This window comes from Gymnoscopelus braueri, assembly GCF_963280865.1.
Source record: "Gymnoscopelus braueri genome assembly, chromosome: 10".
In the NCBI taxonomy this organism is placed as follows: Eukaryota; Metazoa; Chordata; class Actinopteri; order Myctophiformes; family Myctophidae; genus Gymnoscopelus; species Gymnoscopelus braueri.
The window spans coordinates 54,075,934-54,095,899 of record NC_137611.1 but is presented as its reverse complement, the minus strand read 5'-3'; positions in this window follow the sequence as shown (position 1 = coordinate 54,095,899).

Sequence of the window (19,966 nt, the reverse complement as noted above, 5' to 3'; positions counted from 1 at the left end):
ATTTGAGGTTTCAATTACTTCATTCTACAATTTAATAATATATCGTCTGTGTCTGGGACCGACCAGCTAACTCCATTTTCAGCTTTCCCCCCCCCCTCATAAATCCACGCTATTGAACACCCTTTATGTTTATCAAACTTAGCACTGATGCTAATGTTATGAAAATAAGTAATTATATTTCTAAAATCTATGAAATGTTTAATGAGGAGAGCATTGTGACAAGAAGAAAGGAGTTCATAGCATTTCTGTCGTTCTAGTTCTACTCAAACTCCAACTCTATGAATCTATCTCTGCAGAACTTATTGTAATATTTAAAGGCCTGTTTATTATTGTAGGCCTATATAATAAGTGTCATGAAGCATCAGGGCATTAATTCACACGTTGTGATGTATTGTGAGCTTGGAGATCCATTGTTAGCTTTTGGAAGACCCATTTGAAACCTCTCCCTCAGCAGCGGAGCTATTGTCTGCTGATCGGACTCCTAACTCCACTTCAGCTGGATTTCTGTTTGTACGAAACTCCTAACTCCACTTGCGCTGGATTTGGTAAAGTGGTGATAATATAATGACACATGACGCAAGTATCTGACAATATATAAAGTCACTATACCAACTTTGATGAGGCAGTATTGCTTTGTATTAAAAATATAAGGTTTTCTTCATTTCCTGAAAAACTTATATTTAGTTTTTTCATTTCCTGAACAATGAGTGTTTTGGCGTTAGCAGGTTGCGTCTGGACAGCAGAGATATAATATATTCTTGAAGCATGTGTTTAGACAGGCAATACAACAGGAGGAGCTTAAACTTTGAAAGGAAAGAAATCAACAAGTGTCATCATCTGTAGTCAAACTGAGAGCCTAGCTGTGCTAACAGCACCATGTTCCTCCAGCTAATATTGTTCCTTTCTGCTCTAACAGGTGAGTCTTTTGTCATCATAAGCTATTCATAAACTACTCCAAGATAACACTCTACATACATACTACAAATGATACAGAACAACATTTCATGATGAAAACATAAATAGAAACATTGACATATACATCTTTTTCAGGTGTCAGTTTACAGATGGACATCCAACCCACAAGAACCAAAGTTGAAAGTGTGGATGGATCTCTAGTTATTCTGTCTTGTAATTATAGCATCTCTGATAACAATCTCCAGTGGTATCATCAGTACCCTGGATCAACACCTCAATTCCTCATACTTTCTAGGCCCAACACTGAGTATGTACTCAGAGCAAAGCCTGAAGATCTTAGATTGAATATCAGCTTCAATAAAGATAAAACACGTGTGGATCTGGAGATCTCCTCTGCTGCACTGACAGACTCTGCTCTGTAGCCTACTACTGTGCCCTGCAGCCCACAGTGACAGGAAACACACACACACACACACACACACACACACACACACACACACACACACACACACACACACACACACACACACACACACACACACACACACACACACACACACACACACACACACACACACACACACACACACACACACCCACTGTACAAAAACCTACACACTCTAAATGTCTAAGCTGACACAATGTGCTGTCGGGAGACTCTAGTGGTGACTAGGAGTCTCCCGACAGCACACACACACACACACACACACACACACACACACACACACACACACACACACACACACACACACACACACACACACACACACACACACACACACACACACACACACACACACACACACACACACACACACACACACACACACACTAGGGCTGCACGATATGGACAAAAATTGCAAAGCATACATGTACTGTATACTTAACAAAATATTTTGCTCATCAGAACATTAGTGCAACAGTCCAACAGAATCAGTAGTACCTCTTATTGTATTGGACAGTTAAAGTAAACATTGGAGAGTGTAAGTAAACAATCTTTCCATTTTCACAATCAGAATAGAGGTAGGTGCGTCTTGGTACTGTATGAATGTGTGCATAAAATGAAATTAAACAAAAATAAAAACTAGAAAAAGTGCTCCTCGGAGCACAGGTCTCCGCCAGGTCAGAAATTGGCCTCATGGTGACGCTATAACAGGCCCATGTGAAAAATTAGAAAAGATTGGGGCAGAGGTTCGGAATTGGTATCCAGGGAGAGTGTGTGCAAAGTGTCGTTGCGATCAGGCCAACGGTGCCGGAGATTAGCTGTTTACAGACAGAAGGACGGACGGACAGGGTGCAAAACATACAGTACTCTCTCGCCATGCCTTCCGGCCTGGCGGAGACAATACAAAATTCACAGGAGGCAGGCACAGGCAGTGATCACCCCATGTGCACAGTCAGTGCACACGCTCCCACCACCTCGTACAATTCAGCAGTCAAAGTCTCAGTCTCAAGTCCCATCCCCCTGTTTCACCATCTCTGGCCACCCTGTGCATTAATATTTGTGTGCACGACTTCAAGAGATTCTTTGCAAGGAACACCAGCTGATTAACCATTTCTTGTGCGAGACAGGATCTCTCACAACTTACAATATTTCCCCCCCGCGCTGAAGACTCTCTCTGAGGGAGAGCTGGTGGCTGGCACACACAATATTTTATATATATTATCTTGCCATGTTGCTGAGCCGGGGAAACCGGTATTTATTCCACCACAGAAGCGGGTCCTCTTCCTTGTCAAGTGGCGTGACCAGTAGATAGCTGTTCAGCTCAGCTTCTATGGCAGCAGTGGGATCAACTGGTGCTGTGGCAGCGGCACTGGCAGTGGAGCTTTTGAAGAAGCTTGCCAATGTCTATTTCTTTATGGTGGGTGGGAGTGGAACTTCTTCTACTCTGACTCTGATGCCCCCAGGACTAAAGAAGAAAGCAATTTCATTATTTCATGGTGAAATAATATAATACAACATCATAATATAATGATAATCATTAGGCCTACTGCAAGAAGAACACAATGTTCTGCTCAGTGTACACTTAAACATTTACTGAAATGTAAGATAATATAATAGCATTAACAGTTTTCTATTTCATACATTCCATTCTAATCATTATATTTACCCTGAGTTCCAGCGTCTTGATCTCTTTCACCAGTCTGGCTTTGATGATGGGGATGTTGTCTTCACTGATGTACTGGGTCTTGTATCTTGGGTCTAAGAAGGATGCCACATCCAGTAGCTCTTGTGTGACTTCATCTTCATACTTGCTATTCAAGTACTCTAACATTTTATTTTTTAAGGACTTTGTCAAGTTAGTGTCACCCTCCTTTGGTGTCAAGAGAGTTATGTTGAAAAGGCTCAGTACTGGCTTGAGGTGTGAGACACTTACATAATCTTCCCCTGACAGAGCATCAGTGAACTCAAGCAGTGGTCCCAGTGCCTTGCTGACTGACTCCAGTATATCTAGCCCCTGATGTATGTGTCGTGTTTTTGAGTCCTCTGAGAGGACATCTGCCAGTGCTCTCTTCTGCTCCAGGATCCTGTCAATCATGAGCAGCCCCATCGAGTTTGGCACTCAGTGATGAGTTCATGGTCTGGAAGTTCGAACCGCTTCTGGGCCTTCTCAAGTGCCACCCTCTTTTTCCAGCTGTGTGAGAAGTTGCACACCAACCTTTTGCAGACGGCTGTTGTATGGCTGATCCGCTTGTCACTTTTCACTGCATTTTCTAGAGAAGATAATTATGTACAAACAAAATATATAAATTAACCACACATTAGCACAGATTGTTCCATCTCTCCTCCCTCACTCACTCAATCCCCCCCCCTCTCCCTCTCTCTCTCTCTCTCTCTCTCTCTCTCTCTCTCTCTCTCACACAATCCCCTGCCTCTCTCCCTTTTCCCGAACGGCCGCTCCATTCCAGGCCGAACCAGGCCGGCCGTTTTACAAAAAAAATTAATAATAATAAATATATATATTTTTTTACTTTTATTTTCTACACTTTTTGTGTCTGTGCCCACAAAGTAAATATAACTCATGTAATTGAACCACTGGCTGAATTGGCCAATCCTTTAGTAGCACCGACCCACATTACCTCCAGTATTTTATCATTATTGTACATTTTTCATCGTATATTTTTATTATAAATAATAAAATGTTATATTTTTATTATAGATAAAAACATACCGCTCATCGTTAGTATTTGGGACCTTGGCGCGCGTCCGGAGCTAAATTATTTCGGCTGAACCATTTTGTGGAAGCCCTCTTTGGTGACTGAATACAAGGGAAGCATATCTTTTGCAATATGGTACCACGTTATGCCGTCTGTAATCTCTTTGTGCCTGTAGAACGTCTTCTCGTATGGCGTTATACTACTGAATGCATCGTCAATCCGACCTTGCTTGGGCTTGACACGGAAGGATGTCCCTGGCCCCTCAGTCTCTTTTATTGCTTGGCTCTCCTCATACAGTGTTTTGTGTTTTTTTTCTAGGTGATGAAACAGGTTGGTTTTGTTGCCTTTCTTTGTCGCGACTTTGCAGAGGCACGACCTACACAACACCTCGCTCTGTTGTACATCCTCCTTTCTACACCCAAAATATCTCCAAACAATGGAGGTTGATTTACTTTTCACGACCAAATCTGCAGCAGATTCTGCACCAGTGCTGCTGTCTTCCTCATTCATCTCTCTCCCCCTTTCAATTTCTCTGTGTCCGCACTGTGGTGTGTGTGTGTGTGTGTGTGTGTGTGTGTGTGTGTGTGTGTGTGTGTGTGTGTGTGTGTGTGTGTGTGTGTGTGTGTGTGTGTGTGTGTGTGTGTTGTGTGGTTATATCGTCAACATCGTTGCCTTTTGCGATACTGAGATATCGCATGTTCATATTGAGATGATGATACGATAACGATATATCGTGCAGCCCTAACACACACACACACACACACACACACACACACACACACACACACACACACACACACACACACACACACCCTGTACAAAAACCCAAGGAGGGCTTTAAGAAACGGCCATTAAAGCACCAGTGATGTTTGAAGAGGAGGAACCAACAGTAGAAATATAAGAGGTTGAATAGATTGTGTAAGGCTACATGAAGTATAGGAAGCTTTAACCTCTTTAGTTGACACTTTGCCCTTATTTCATTCAACATGTTTTCATTCTATTTACTGTTTCTCATGTTTATCTGTAAAGGTAAGTCAGATTAGTATTTATTTCATCTAGAAACCACAAACCAAACAAGAGTAAACTGTTTGCATTGTACAGTAGAAGTTTAAACTATCATGTGAATTATGAGTTGTTTCATTTTTAATATCCATTAATGTAAGTCGAATTCATTTTTTTACAGATGTTCATGGTCAAGATCTCACTCCGGTCAAGACTGAAGAGTTCAGTTTAGAAGACAACACTGTCACACTGTCCTACAATATCTCCAAGACTGGTGGAGATTATTTCTTCTGGTATCGACAATATACTGGAAAATCACCAGAATTCCTCGTGGTCATATTAAGATCAGAGATTAATAAAACATCAGTGACTGAACCAAGGTTCTCTACTAAACTGTCTGAAGGAAAAACACGTGTGGATCTGGAGATCTCCTCTGCTGCACTGACAGTCTCTGCTCTGTACTACTGTGCTGTGAGGCCCACAGTGACAGGAAACACTCACACACTGTACAAAAACCTACACACTGTTTCTAAGCTGATATACCAGTTCAGTGCTGGAAGAAAGATACATCCAGAAATCACCACTAGAAGGCAGCACCACTAGAATGTGCAATGTCAAGTAGACATTGCACATTCATACACTGTGCTTTATCATTGTGTCATTAAAAACTACTGGCATGAAGAGAACTACTCTAAGACTGAATGTTGATCATCACTTAGTTTCTCTTTTGATGTAATCCTTGTTGTTTGATATTTATAAGAACATGGATAGCTTTCACAAAAGTCATCATGCTGTTTCTAATTATTGCCCAGAGGAACATGTATTCATTTATAATCCTTTTGACGTCCAAGTACTATCACTATGATTTTGACACATTTTGTGGGTTGTCAGAGATTTCAATATGTTCATATTTAATTTATTACATGACTTAGACAGGATACCACACAACAAACATGTCTATAATCTCTAATGCTGAAAGCCACTTAACACGGATGTCTTTTCTCCACACTATGTTTCTACCCCTAAATCTGGATGGATCCACACAACCTGTTAAACTTGTGTCACAGCAGAAACTACTGTAAATTAGTATAGCAAATCCATTACTTGGTTATTCCAGCAGTATAACAGGAGGACTCTCTCAGTGCCAAGCCCCGAGTTATCCCGAGTTTTCTCTGAATACCCTGCCAGAACGAGAAATCCTGAGTTTTTACTTTTTACTGTGGTCGCGCTATTCTGTTTATTTTTCATGATCACTTTCACTTTCTGATTCCTTCAGACTCATTGGGTTCCGGTTTCATGACGCAGATTCCGTTTCCGGTTCTAATTTTTTTCCCGCAGTCATTTTCGGCCAGAATAGGGAAAGTCACGTTTTTTCACACGGTATAAAAAACGAACGCAGAGCTCCACTTCTATTTTCTATAGTCTGGGTGACGAACAGGCATCGTAGTCGTGTATCACATCGTTTTAAGGCCGATCACGGATTGTCGAAAATGTCACATCCGGTTAATGACCGGATGTGACGTGAGCCTGTTTGGGGGGGGGCGAGCGAGTCAGCGAATCAGAGAATTTATTTGAATGAAAAATTACAAAATAAAAAAAATAAAAAACACGCAAATCGCTGGCACTGGGGGAGTACTTTATGAAAATACTCTTGGCAGTGAAAGAGTTAACAGACTTTAAAGGGAGGATGTTATCATCAACAAGTTTCACCATCTGTAGTCAAACTGAGAGCCTAACTGTGCTAACAGCACCATGTTCCTCCAGCTAATGTTGTTCCTTTCTGCTCTAACAGGTGAGTCTGTTGTCATCATAACTTATTAATAAACTACTCCAATATGACACTCAACATACTACAAACAATAGTTTGATCCAAAGTAACACTCTATATACATACATTTCATAATGAAAACATAAATAGAAACATTTACATATACATCTTTTTGTTCAGTTGTCAGTTTGCAGATGGACATCCAACACACAAGAACCATAGTTGAAAGTGTGGATGGATCTCTAGTTATTCTGTCCTGTAATTATAGCATCTCTGCTACCAACCTCCAGTGGTATCGTAAGTACCCTGGATCAACACCTCAATTCCTCATACTTTCTTCCCCCGACACTGAGTATGTGGTCAGAGAAAAGCCTGAAGATCTTGAATAACAGCTTCAATAAAGAGAAAAACGTGTGGATCTGAAGATCTCCTCTGCTGCACTGACAGACTCTGCTCTGTACTACTGTGCCCTGCAGCCCATAGTGACAGGAAACATAATATACACACTGTACAAAAACCTACACACTCTAAATTTCTAAGCTGACATACCAGTGCGCGGTCGGGAGACTTTTCCTAAAATCACCACTAGAGAGAACATTATCAAGTTTTACATTGAAGCACTTGCACTGTAACAAAAACAAAAAAAAACACAAGGAGGGCTTTCAGAATCAGCCATGAAAGCACCAGTTATGTTTGAAGAGGAGGAACAAACAGTAGAAACATAAGAGGTTGAATAGAGTGTGTAAACTTACATGAAGAAGAGGAAGCTTGAACCTCTTTTGTTGACACTTTGTCCTTTTTTTCATCCAACATGATTTCATTCTATTTACTGTTTTTCACATTTATCTGTAAAGGTAAGTCAGATTATTATTTCTTTCATGTAGATACCACAAACCAAACAAGAGCAAATTGTTTTCATTATAGATGTTTAACCTATCATGTGAATTATGATTTGTTTCATTATTTATATCCATTAATGTAAGTGATATACATTTTTACAGATGTTCATGGTCAAGATCTCAATCCGGTCAAGAATGAAGAGTTCAGTTTAGAATACAGCACAGTCACATTGTCCTACAATATCTCCAAGCCTGTTTCTGGTGGAGATAATTTATTCTGGTATCAACAATACACTGGACAATCACCAGAATTTCTCGTGGTCATATTTGGATCAGAGGTTAATAAAACATCAGTGACTGAACCAAGGTGCTCTACTAAACTGTCTGAAGGAAAAACACGTGTGGATCTGGAGATCTCCTCTGCTGCACTGACAGACTCTGCTCTGTACTACTGTGCTGTGAGGCCCACAGTGACAGGAAACACTCACACACTGTACAAAAACCTACACACTGTTTCTAAGCTGATATACCAGTGCAGTGCTGGAAGAAAGACACATCCAGAAATCACCACTAGAAGGCAGCATTATCAAGTAGACATTGCACATTCATACACTGTGCTTTATCATTGTGTCAGTAAAAACTACTGGCATGAAGAGAACAACTCTCAGACTGAATGTTGATCAAGCTGTTTATAATTATTTCCCAGATTAACATTTATTCATTTATAACCCTTTTGACGTCCAAGTACCATCACTATGATTTAGACTAATTTTGTGGGTTATTAGAGATTTTCAATATGTTCATATTAATCCAACACCTCAATTCCTGCTCCTCTCTCCCCCCACAGTTGAGCAGTCTGTAGTCAGAGCACATCCTGAAGATCTTAGACTGAATATCAGCTTCAATAAAACACGTGTGGATCTGAAGATCTCCTCTGCTGCACTGACAGATTCTGCTCTGTACTACTGTGCCCTACAGCCCACAGCCCACAGTGACAGGAAACACACACATGCACATGCACGCGCACACACACACACACACACACACACACACACACACACACACACACACACACACACACACACACACACACACACACACACACACACACACACACACACACACACACACACACACACACACACACACACACAGTACAAAAACCTACACACTCTTAAGGCAACTCCGCACCAAACAGACTCGTCCAGACTATTGCAGACTACTCCAGACTGCAACAGACTGGTATTCGGTTGGCAAAAGTTGCCATTTAAGTCTGTCAGCCGACTGGCCATTCATGTGCTAATTTGACTTTTAGCGTGCCAGCGTTGCCAGGTCTGCTTATTATAAGCGACTTTGGGCTTGTTTCCCTGCAAAGCCACTTAGGGATGTTCCCAGCGTTTTTTCTTCACTGACGTGCAGTGGTGTAAAGTAACTAGTACATTTACTCAAGTACTGTACTTAAGTACAATTTTGAGGTACTTTTACTTTACTGGAGTATTTCCAATTGTCTATACTTGTACTCCACAACAATTATTTGAAATGTTTAGTTACTAGTTACTTTGCAGATATAAATCATTATGAAACATACATTAACCACTTTAGCCCTATTTTATACCTATAAGCTAATTGAAAATAGCAGATCTACAAGCTCACAACGTGTTGCGATGCACGCGTTCTGAGCTTGTAGATCTGCTATTTTCAAACATTTTTGTACTTTTACTTTTGGTACTTTAAGTACATTTTTATACCAATACTTTAGTACTTTTACTCAAGTAAATGTTGAATTCCGGACTTTTACTTGTAACAGACTCAGAGTACATCTATTGCATTCAAGCCTGGAATTTCGTCATTTTAGGGGCAAGGCCACTTGGCCTTTGGTGTTGTAATTTTTTGGAGGGCACAAAGGCCCTGCCCGGCCTTCCTGCCAGGGCAGGAAGGCCATCCAAAAAAATAATAAAGATTTTTAAGTCCAAAAATGATTTTTAAGTCCACGGAAATAATGCATTTAACTTGAAGGTTAAGGATGATTGTATTTTAATATATTATAAGAATAGTATAACTATCTGTGAAATATTACCCATTTATTTCACAAAATAATGTGTTGGCAAATGACCAATATTTAGTTATATAGGTCTCAATATGTCACATTCAGCCCTGGACTTCACTGACTGAAGTAGGGGTCACATTAATCACATTGATTCACAGAATGTATTTTACCCACAAGTTATTTTCATTCAATTGAAATGTGAATGAACTTGCACTAATAATGACTTTAGTTGATTTTTCACTCTTTAAAATATAGTATTTCTTAATTATTAATAATTACAGCTTGTAGATTGGCTATTTTCACGATTTTAAATTGTTTTTAAATAATAATAAAAAAGGAACATACAAGATTTCCACCCGACAGCCATAATATATAGCCAATATATGGTTCTGTATCAGTATATGAGTCCGTTTTTGAAGATTTCATTCTAATTGGCTACTATGCCTGAATATGAATTTCATGAGCCTGGGTAGGTCACCCTGGCTTGGCGGAGATATGCCCTGTAGCACACTCCGCACAGCAGCAGCAGGTGAAAGCAATTCACTTAATTGCTCGTTCTCTCTCCCTCTTTCCGTCTCCTCAATCTCTCGCTCGCTCTTTCTCTCTCAATCTTTCACTCTCCCTTTTTTCTCTCCCTCTGTCTCTCCCTCTCTCTTTCTTTCCTTCTCTCTCTGCCGCTTTTTACCTCCCTCTTTCTCCCTCCCTCCGTTTCTCTCTCCGTCTCTCTCCCTTTCTTTCTCCCTCCCGCTTTCTCCGTTCCTCTCGCTCCTGGTATCTCCCTCTCTCTCACCCACTTTCTCTCTGTCTTCCTCCCCTCTCTCTTTCTCTTTCTCTCCCCTCTCTCCCTTCCTCTCTCTCTTTCCCTCTCTCTCTCTCTTTCTCCCCCCTCTTTCTCTCCCCCTCTACCACTCTTCCTCTGTCACTATCTCCCTGCTTTACGAGCCTATTCATGCAATGCTTGAACTCCCACTCAGAAGGACATGTTTACATACTTGCGCATTACATATTTATACATAAACACGGATGCATGTGACTCCGTCACTGGACAAATTTACACACCTGCTCCCAATCACCACAGCGCAAAAGTAGGGCAAATCAATCAATCTCTCTCTCTCTGGGAGCAACAACAAGAAACAGTGAATGTAGGTTTTCATAGACATGGTCGCTTGTTTCTCTCACATAATCTGGCAACACCGACAGCCCTCTGTTGTCACTGCCACTGCGCTACCAGTCGGCTAAAAAGCTGAACATGTTCGGTCGGCTCTGGGTCGGCCGAAAAGGTCCCGACGGACCCCCCGACGGACCCCTAACCGACTGGCCGACGCTTCCCGAAGCCAATTCGGCCCAAAATCGGGCCGACTCAGATTGGTCTGGAGAGGGCTTTATTCCTTAACCATCATACAGTGCCAGTGTGCTGCTGGAAGCTTATTCTTAAAATCTCCACTAGAGGGCAGCATTATCAAGTAGACATTGCCTATTGATGCACTGTGCTTGATCATTATGTCATTTAAAACTACTGGCTTGAAGAGAACAACTCTCAGTCTGAATGTTGATCATCACTTAGTTTCCCTGTTGATTTAAACCTTGTTGTAGAGATGGAACATTGGCTGTGGATGATTCTCATGGGTTTTCTATATAAAGGAAGCTGTGAGGAAAACATCTCTCCATTATCTGATGCAGTCCTGGCTTTGGAAGGAGACAGTGTTACTACTCTCTCCTGTAAATACTCTGAGAGAGCAACAAGCGTCTTCTGGTATAAACTGTACCCCAGATCATCTCCACGGTTTCTGATGTCGGATTACTCTAACAATACCTCACATTTCTCAGTAAACCACGAAAAAGACATAAAAAGATTTCACCTGAAGATCTCCTCTGCTGTACTGACAGACTCTGCTCTGTACTACTGTGCCCTGGAGCCCACAGTGACAGGAAACACATACACGCTGTACAAAAACCTGTGGAGTGCTTTAAGAATCAGAGGGAGAATCAGCCATGAAAGCACCAGTGGTATTTGAAGAGGAGGAACCAACAGTAGAAACATAAGAGGAATAGAGTGTGTAAAGCTACATGAAGAAAAGAGAGCTTGAACCTCTTTAGTTGACTCTTTTTCCTTGTTTCATTCAACATGTTTTCATTCTATTTACTCTCTCATGTTTACATGTAAGGGTAAGTTACATTATTTGTATTTCTTTTCAAATATACCACAAATCAAACATGAGTCAACTGTTTCCATTATAGTTGTTTAAGCTAACATGTGAATTATGACTTTCAATATTGATATCATGAATATAACTAAAATCTATTTTTCACATATGTTCATTGTCAAGATCTCACCCTGCTCAAAACTGGAGAGTTCAGTTTAGAAGACAACGCTGTCACACTGACCTACAATATCTCCAAGTCTGCTTCTGTTGTTGGTTCAGATCATTTCTACTGGTATCGCCACACTACAGGAAAATCACCAGAATTCCTCGTGGTCATAACAGGATCAGAGACCAATAAAACATCAATGACTCAACCAAGGTTCTCTACCCAACTGTCTGAAGCAAAAACACGTGTGGATCTGGAGATCTCATCTGCTGCACTGACAGACTCTGCTCTGTACTACTGTGCTCTGAGGCCCACAGTGAGGGGAAACACTCACACACTGTACAAAAGCCTACACACTCTATATACATACATTACTCACACAATATAGTCTGTTGATCAATACATAACCAAAAGTAAAGACATTCATTAATAAATTAAATAAATAATCTCACTGCACGCATCAAAGGCTGTTTTGTCTCTCCAGGTTGTTAATTAACAGCAGCATCAAGGAGGTCACTTTAATCAATATCAAGATAATCTAAGAGTGTACTTCGTATGAACATGATAGTAAATAGCTGTCATGAAGGACTTTTATCCTGACTGTGAACAACCATGATACACTTTACTGAGGGATATGCAGCTTTTATTAGTGTGTTGTTGTTATTGTGCCAGTAACTAGCGTTGTACTGTATGATTCTCACATTACAATACACTGACACACTAACATCCTGGTGGTTAGAGAGACTGTTCCACAACCAGAAGGCCAAATGTTTGATTCCCTCAAAACAAAACATCAACTGTCTTATGTTTTGTTAAAGTGTCCTGTTAAAGTTCGAATCTATTCCCTCTATAAGTCAATATAAGTTTGTCAGCTAAATGTCTATTGTTGTCCAGACTCAACATAGTGATCCAGCCAAGAGGAGACCTCATTGTTACTGAAGGAGAGACTCTTAACCTAGCATTCTACATTCGAGAGCAGTGATACAAATCCCTATTGCAGAGTTCAATAGACGATTCTACTTCAGTCTGCATTTTTCCTACAACTATTATTGGATTCAACTTTGAACCTCCACTAGAGGGCAGGATTATCAAGTAGACATTGCACATTGGTGCACTGTGCTTGACCATTGTGTCATTAAACACTACTGGAATGTACAACTGTGTGTGTACACTCTCAGACTACAGTCTGGCAGTCTTCAACCTCACAAAACTTTCACATGGCTCCCCCTTTTCCATTACGTTCAACTATGGCACCTTGGACAACACTCCACACTTCCTAGAGTCTTCTCCCTTCCCTAAAACACCCTGAATAGCACTCCACACGTCCTAGTCTGAGGTCTCACACTCCATCCCACCCCCTAGCATTCACCTCTTCTGAAGCCACCGTGCCCTCTTACACTCATCTCTTCAGACTCCATCTCACCCCTTAGCACTTCTCTCCCCAGGGCTTTTCTGTGTTATCCTTTTAGCTTTAATGTCCTACTGTACCACCGTGATGTTTAAATTTCTGACTAATAAAGTATTCCATCAATCAATCTCTCCTTGTATCGCTTCTTGTCACCTTTGTTCGATAGATGCTAGTTTACTATGCATTATGTATCTTGGTCACTTGTTCTCATGTTTTTCTCACTTAGATTTGTTTTTTCAAGACCACAAATGTTAAGAATGTTAATTAGAAAAACGACAGAAGTCATCAAGTCATTCCACACCCAAAATAAACATACAAGTATGTTGTTGTCCCAATACTCTCAAGTTAATTTCAAAACGTGTTTTCTTTTACACTATAGTTTGCTCTTAAGACATTTTGTTTGTGTTTTAACAACACATTGAGTGCTGCATTGACATGCCGTCATTATTATTCTATCTTCTTTATCACAAAGTCACATACACAAATAGTTAATTTAGATTGTGTCAAATATTTTACCAAGATGTTCTTCATTTTCATCAGAGTGAAGAGGTGTGTGATTTAACATCATCAACAAGCTCCTCCTTCAAATGGATCAGTCAGTGTGAGCTACAGTCAAGTAGAACAGTGACACTCTAGTTAGTGTAGTTCACACTCACCTACCAGTACAACTAGGATGTTTCTGCTCATTTCACTGATGATGGCTGCTATGTGCTTTGGTATGAAACTACTGCTTTATTTTACTGCATATCAATCTCATCTCAACAGTCACAATTATTATAAAAGACAAAAAGACAAAAAAACGTAAAGACAAACAGTAAAAAGGTTATATTCATTTTGTTTGTTGTCATTCTACAGAATGCAGTGCACAGAAAGATAATGTGCACCAACCTGGAGGAGATGTGACAGCTACTAAAGGAGAGGCTGTAACACTGGGCTGTGAATATAACACCAGTTCTACAAATGCATATATCTTTTGGTACAAACAGGATGCAAATGGCAGCCCCAAATTCGTATTAAGCCGCGTTTCTTTTAATAATGAATCTGAAAATACAGAAGATGAGTTCAAGGAAAGATTCAGCTCCATTCTGGATTCCAGCAAAAGATCAGTTCCTCTGAGGATTCAGAAAGTGCAGCTGTCTGACTCTGCTGTGTACTACTGTGCTCTGAGGCCCACAGTGACAGGAAACACAGACACACCGTACAAAAACATAAGCTGACATACCTGTGCACTGCTGGAAGCCTTTTACTAAAACCATCACTGAACTCAACGTTTAACCTCCACTAGAGGGCAGCAGCATCAAAGAGGCAAGTTATTGCACATTGATGCTGATGATCATTGTGTCATTATAAACTGCTGGCATGAAGAGAACTGGGGTGGCACTGGCTCAGGAGGTTTAGCAGCAATTTAACCTAAGGGTCCTAGTCCAATCCCAGTTGGCAGGAACTAAGGAGGAATGTGTATTTTAATATACTTATATCACATTCTTAACTGTACGCACTGTATTTGAATTCCCTGTTCATTAATATATGATGTCCCTAAATAAAATAAAATACGCAGTGGGGAAAAACTGAAATCCTCAACTCCCCTGGGTTAGTGTTGATTTATTGATTGATTAAATATTGATTGACTGGATACTTTATCAATATGTTTTTAACAGTAAAATAGTACAATCAAACAAACAAAAAAATCATAAAAAAACTATATTATTAAATCACCAATAGCAGCAAAAGGTATGTTTACATAAAAGGGAGTGAGGGCGGGGGACAGAGGACACTAGGGTGTTCTACTAAAGGTCAGCCACTCTTTTAGGTTACAGATTTTTAGATTGGGTAGAGAGTCTAGATCTTTTGGTAATGCATTCCATATTGTGGTGGCAGCATGGTAGAATGTTTGAGCCAGATTTTGGGGGAACAAGGTCAGATAAGCTCCCTCTGGTTTTATGACCATGGGCAACGCTCAATCTAGAGAAGTAGTTTGACAGGTAAATGGGCACTGATCGACTGAGTGTCATAAAGACAGTGTTGCATTGGTGAATTAGTCAGTGGTTGCACTCTATTTTAAAGACGTCACACGCGGCGCACGTTACTTAACACCGACACTACAGGTCACTCAATGGACAATTGATATGCATCTAGGCTCATTCCTATATTATTCCTATGTTAATTCAGGCTGGTGTGACAACCGGTGGTCGGCAGCTTTTGTTAACTTTGTTGAGGTGTGAATTTAAAGTTGTTTTAAATCTTTGCATGTGCACATAGGCGGCGGGTAAGCCTGACAATTGGGAAGGCTAGGAGACCGTTTCTTTTTGTTTTTTGGTTACTTTATTTTGGTTTTAGGGTTAGGATAGGGTTATTAACTAAATAATGCTGCGCACATATATTATATATAATTTGCACAATTCCCAGAATTTCCCAGCATAACTTTTGGGAAGGCTTAGCCTACCCTAGCCTTCATTACCCACCGCCTATATGCATGTGTGTGCGCGTGCTCCTGTTCATAAAGGTTGTTCCACTGCGTGCTAGGCCGTCCCATGAGCAATGCAACCCTGCTTAAAGACAAGACCCCTTGAAAGATGCATGCTGCACCCTGTCTTCTAACTTGAGCCAACCCTGAATAGCAAAGTGAGCTGGGCTTAGGCGAGTCCTGTAGTCTAGTAGTAGCCTTATTAGTTTGTTTTGAGAGGTCTGTAGTTTTGCTCCAGCTAGAGTGTCCAGTGCACTTTTGTTGATAAAAGAGGATATCCTGCCCAAATGTGTGTTCTTTGGTTCACTTTTATTATCACTTTTCTGACTTTTTGCATCTGAAAGATTGTTATCCAAAATACAACCCAAATGCGTAACCTCTTCTTTACTTGTGATTACATTGTCACCAACTCTGACCGTAAAGTCTGTAGACTTCCTAAGGTTGTTTTTGGACCCAAAAAGAATGCATTCAGTTTTTCCTAGGTGTAATGACAGTTTGTTATCGGAGAGCCAAATGTGGATATTGTTGAGATCAGGGCTGAGGGCTTTTTCAACCTGCAATCAAAGTGTCCTTGAGCAAGACACTGAAGCCCTAACACACACACACACACACACACACACACACACACACACACACACACACACACACACACACACACACACACACACACACACACACACACACACACACACACACACACACTACAAAAAACAAGAGGAGAGCTTAAAGAGGCAGCTATGAAAGCACCAGTGGTTTTTGAAGAGGAGGAACCAACAGTAAGAGGTTAAATGGAAGCTTGAACGTCTTTAGCTGACAGTTAGTCCTTGTTTCATCCAACATGTTCTCATTCTATTTACTATTTCTCATATTCATCTGTAAGGGTAAGTCCCATTATTAATTATTTCAAGTACCACAAACCAAACAAGAGTAAACACTTTCTATTATATCTTGTTATAACCTAACATATGAATGTAACTCTTTTACAGATGTCCATTGCCAATATCTCACTCTGGTCAAAACTGAAGAGTTAAGTTCAGAAGACAGCACTGTCACACTGTCCTACAATATCTCCAAGACTGTTGATGGTGATGATTATTTTTTTGTGGTATCACCAACATACAGGAAAATCACCAGAATTCCTTGTGCTCATATCAGGATTAGGGCTTAACAAAACAGCAGAGAATCAAACAAGGTTCTCTACTAAACTGTCTGAAGGAAAAACATATGTGGATTTGAAGATCTCCTCTGCTGCACTGACAGACTCTGCTCTGTACTACTGTGCTGTGAGGCCCACAGTCACAGGAAACACTCCCACACTGTACAAAAACCTACACACTATTCATAAGCTGACATACCAGTGCACTGCTGGAAGCCTTTTCCCAAACTTACCACTAGAGGGCAGCATGTTCAAGAAGAGGAATCAATAATCCATTTTATTGACACATTGGTTTACATGTGTTAAGTGGGTAAAATTAATTTATGTGTAAACTCCATCCTTTCTTGTTTTCGGGAAAGAAAGGGGGGGGGGATGGGAGAGCAAGGAGAAAACAGAAAAGAAAACATGTCAAAGAAAGATCAAAGATATATATATACATATATCAGGGGTTCTCAAACTTTTTTATACCACGACCCCATATTATGAGGGATTTGTTTTGGCGACCACATTACAGTTTTACCTCTAAAGCTGGATCCACAGGATTATCTACCTGTTAAACTTGAGTCACAGGAGAAATTAAAGTAAACTAATGTAGCAAATCCATTGATGGTTGGTAATATTGTGACCTCAAATAAATGAGTTTTAAGTACCTCACTCAACACTTAAAAGGTCCAGCAACAAAAGGGAATTAATTTGCAATTTCAATATCTCTTGTCAAACATGAGGATTGATTTAGGATAATATGAGCTAAAAGCATCCTTATGTCATTAATGTTCATTTGTATTCAAAGTCTTTATAATTACTAGCCTCCATAATAACAATTATTTAGAATAATTATGTTAGTTTTTTCTTTTTTTTTTTTTTTATTACTTTGTTTTGTTGGTCAATATTATAGTGCATTCTATTTTGACAGCAATATAAGAGGAGCTCAACACACTTTGAAGGGAGGATGTTATCATCAACAAGTGTCACCATCTGTAGTCAAACTGAGAGCCTAGCTGTGCTAACTACCATGTTCCTCCAGCTAATGTTCCTTTCTGCTCTAATAGGTGAGCGTTGTACTACAAACAATAAAGAACATCCATACAAACAACTAATAGATTTTTATTTACCATTTTTACAAATAATGTCTTTAAAATCTTTTTCAGGTGTGAATTCACAGGTGGACATAACCATTTCTGCCCTCAACCTCCAGTGGTATCATCAGTACCCTGGATCAACACCTCAATTCCTCCTACTTTCTGCCCCTAACATTGAGCAGGTAGTCAGAGCACAGCCTGAAGATCTTAGACTGAATATCAGCTTCACTAAAACACATTTGGATCTGGAGATCTCTGCTGCACACAGACTCTGCTCTGTACTACGGTGCTGTGAGGACCACAGTGACAGGAAACACTCACACACACGTACAAAAACCTACACACTATTATTTCTAAGCTGACATACCAGCGCGCTGCTGCCTATTCATAAAATCATCAGCAGAGGGCAGCATTATCAAGTAGACATTATACACATTGATGCCCTGTGCTTGATCAGTGTCATTTAAAACTACTGGCATGAAGAATATTGATCATCACTTAGTTTCTGTTGATTTAAACCGTGTTGTTGAGATGGAACATTGGCGGTGGATGATTCTCATGGGTTTTCTTTGTATAGGAAGCTGTGAGGAATACATTTTTCCATTGTCTTATGCAGTCCTAGCTTTGGAAGGAAATAGTGTTACCCTCTCCTGCAAAAACTCAGAGAGCAAAAAGCCTCTTCTGGTATCAACAGCATCTCCACAGCTTCTAATCCCGGATTTTCTGGAAACCATGAGAAAGACACAAACATTTCACCTGAAGTACACACTGACATACTTAGCCATGGATCCAAGACAGTCATCTGTCATGACCGTCATTCAACATAGTGTTTTCACTTTCTCCCTTTTTGGCCCGTACATCTATATAACTGTTACGACCCCTAGTCTAGGGTTAGGGGAAGCAACATAAAATGCAAGAGGACAAAGGATTTAAAACTGAATATAGATTTATTACAAACAAAAAGTATAAAGAGTTACAAAAATATAGATAAACTGGAGATGCCTAATCTATGACATAATACAACTAAACTAAACACTCAATCAAAACATAAGACAAAGAATCAAAGGGTCACAGTCTCTAGTCTTTCCTAAAGAAAGACAAACAAGGTTGGTTTGGGTGAGAGAACAGAAGGACAGATTTTCTGCTGCGGTTAGGCTGACAGTCCTCTGCAGCAATGGAGTCAAACTGAGGCTTTATAGAGGAGCAGAAGTGGCCACGCCCAATCAGCAGCCATGATCATTAGTAAACCAGCGAATCAGTGGCAGGGACGATTCCCCACAGCCATCAGACATTTGGCAATCAGCAGCACTACCAATTCTCCACCTGAGAAACAAAACAGGAATGACAGAATACAAAAGCAACACACAAATACTATAATATATTTAAAGAAATAACTAATACGAAAGGCCGTAACACCCCCCTTCCTAAAAAAACTTCACCAAGAAGTTTTCCCTAGAAGGGTTAGGGCCAAATCAGACAGAATAGCACAGAAAAATTTAGAAATTCACATTAAAAAAGGTGAGGTTGGCCTCCCTCAACCTCTCGAATCTCATATTTTACTGTGTGGATATGCTTGACCAGTTTCAGAATACAATTAATGGATTATAAAAAACATTCAGATTAGTACGTGGGGTTATAACAAAATACCTTTTCTCATGTTAGAATTAATCACAAATTGACCAGAATCAATATAATGAGAACCAATTCAAATTAGTACGTGAGGGTAAAATACAATATGGACAAAAAATATTTTGATCTTCACACAACACGAATGAGCAGACAGGCACCAAGCACACACAAAGGGGAGGAAGAGTGCACA